At 54.3% G+C, this 2,438-nt stretch overlaps 1 non-coding gene across 1 annotated transcript; it reads left to right on the top strand.

Annotated features, from left to right (window-relative positions):
• Positions 1 to 2,324: 2,324 nt before the first annotated feature.
• On the top strand, positions 2,325 to 2,397 carry TRNAV-CAC. The gene has a single exon. It is a non-coding gene; the product is annotated as a tRNA-Val (tRNA).
• Positions 2,398 to 2,438: the final 41 nt, after the last annotated feature.

Raw genomic sequence — 2,438 nt, 5'->3', positions numbered from 1 at the left:
GTCTGCAGCTCTCCTTTCTCCACTGATCACTGGACTGAACCAGGCCTGTGGAAGAAAACAAAAAAGCCATTTGAATCTTTCCATTGATGGTTTCGAGTCTCTTACAGATCCACTTCCTCCTCCTCCAGGAAGAGGACTTTGCCCCCGGCTATCGATTAGGTTTGCCCCCAGCACACTCAGCTGATGCGCAGTCCAAAGGTTGCCACCAGAGTCCCCTCCTGCCAGCTCTGCCAGCTGCAGGCAAAAAGACTGCAACACCAGGATATTGTACAGCAACCTGAAGCAAACAAATCCCAAGGCTTCAGGTTTGTCATGGATTTTAATGTAAACATTCTAATCCTTATCGCAAGTCAGACCGGAACAAAGTACTGACAAATCCTGTACTTCAAAGACACATGACAACCTCCTCTCTACCCCTTTTGCCCCAAAACCAAGAGGTTAGCTACAAAATTGTAAAATTAAAAGTAGGTTTTATTAAAAGTGTTATTAAAAGTCAATTTTATCAGAAGTGAGGTTCTTTTCACTTTCATGTGGGTTTATGATTCATTTCTCCCTTCTAAGCTTTTCTCTGCAGCCAGCAGAGCATAAATACACTTCAAAACGGGAAAAATAATTCTCACGTTACCACCTGATTCCAAGGGCTGAGGTTTCACCAAAAAAAGAGCAATTGCCATGGGTGTATGAATTGTACGGTGTTGTTAATACTGCATCGTTACCACCTGATTCCAAGGGCTGAGGTTTTACCAAAAAAAGAACAACTGCCATGGGTGTATGAATTGTATGGTGTATGAGTTGTTAACACTGCGATATGGTAAAAGAAGAGGAACTAGTGTATTTCTAGAACAACCTGGGTGTATGGTTGTATGAGTTGTTAACATGGGTGTATGAGTTGTTAACACTGCGTTACGGTAAAAGAAGAGGAACTAGTGTATTTCTAGAACAACCTGGGATTGTCAACAGGGACTTCACCCAAAAACTCAATGAGGGAAACTCACTCCAGCGTGCTGCTGGCATCACCCTGCTCTGCCCCATCCTCTTGCACAGCTCCCACTGCCTTGGAGAGACACGGGTGATGAGAACCAAGTCTGGACCACCGTGTTTTGAAGAAGCTCCATTTGCAGGGAGGGAAAACTTCTCCCCAGCAGAGGGAGACCACCAAAGGTCTGTCCTTTTCCTCAGAAAACAGCCAGTCCTCTTCCTGCTCCTTGTCCCCTGGGCTGGATCTGCAGGGAGCTCCACACTCCCTGTTGCCACTATTCTACCGACATCTGGTGGCAGCTGCCTGAGGAAGAAAAGATGCTTCTTCAACAGTAGCCCAAGTCCTGGGTCACCTCCTGAAGCTGTGCCCGGCCTCCAGGCCTGGCTTTGGGCTGGGCTGGTGGGCCCAGGGGCTGTGCCCAGGCCTGGAGGGGGAGGCCGGGCCTGGAAGGGGAGGCCAGTCCCAGGCCTTCTGGTCGCCCCCGCGGCTCGGAGCAGGGTGCAAGGCCAGGCCAGGCCGGTTGTCCCCTCCTGGGGTGAGTCTCCTCCTGCTCCCCCTCAGCGGGGGGTTCCTTTTGGGGCTGTCCCCTCTCTGAGGGGAAACACCCCCGACATCCAGCCGAGCCTGGCCCAGGGACACCCACCTCAGCCACCTCCTGAGGTGAGCGGGCCTCCGGAAGCACTAATTATTCATTAACGGGAATCACTTGGAATCCCGCGCGGCGTTTCTCAGCCTTTAGGGTAGGTTTTGTTCGGGGTTGCCATGAGTTGAATGAGGGACCCGTCGAGGGATAGAGGCGCCCTCTCAGCCGTTCTTCAACAGTAGCCCAAGTCCTGGGTCACCTCCTGAAGCTGTGCCCGGCCTCCAGGCCTGGCTTTGGGCTGGGCTGGTGGGCCCAGGGGCTGTGCCTAGGCCTGGAGGGGGAGGCCGGGCCTGGAGGGGGAGGCCAGTCCCAGGCCTTCTGGTCGCCCCCGCGGCTCGGAGCAGGGTGCAAGGCCAGGCCAGGCCGGTTGTCCCCTCCTGGGGTGAGTCCCCTCCTGCTCCCCCTCAGCGGGGGGTTCCTTTTGGGGCTGTCCCCTCTCTGAGGGGAAACACCCCCGACATCCAGCCGAGCCTGGCCCAGGGACACGCACCTCAGCCACCTCCTGAGGTGAGCGGGCCTCCGGAAGCACTAATTATTCATTAACGGGAATCACTTGGAATCCCGCGCGGCGTTTCTCAGCCTTTAGGGTAGGTTTTGTTCGGGGTTGCCATGAGTTGAATGAGGGACCCGTCGAGGGATAGAGGCGCCCTCTCAGCCGGGGCAGAAAGATCAGCCGCCGCCCAAAGACGTGCATCAGCGCGGGTTTCCGTAGTGTAGCGGTTATCACGTTCGCCTCACACGCGAAAGGTCCCCGGTTCGATCCCGGGCGGAAACACCTGTTTTCATTTTTTTTTTTTATGGTCCCCCACGTTTATA

Source organism: Calidris pugnax, unplaced genomic scaffold, assembly GCF_001431845.1.
Source record: "Calidris pugnax isolate Ruff unplaced genomic scaffold, ASM143184v1 scaffold199, whole genome shotgun sequence".
Classification (NCBI taxonomy): domain Eukaryota; kingdom Metazoa; phylum Chordata; class Aves; order Charadriiformes; family Scolopacidae; genus Calidris; species Calidris pugnax.
Note: the sequence above shows the minus strand (reverse complement) of the source record. Positions and strands in the feature narration are given on the sequence as shown.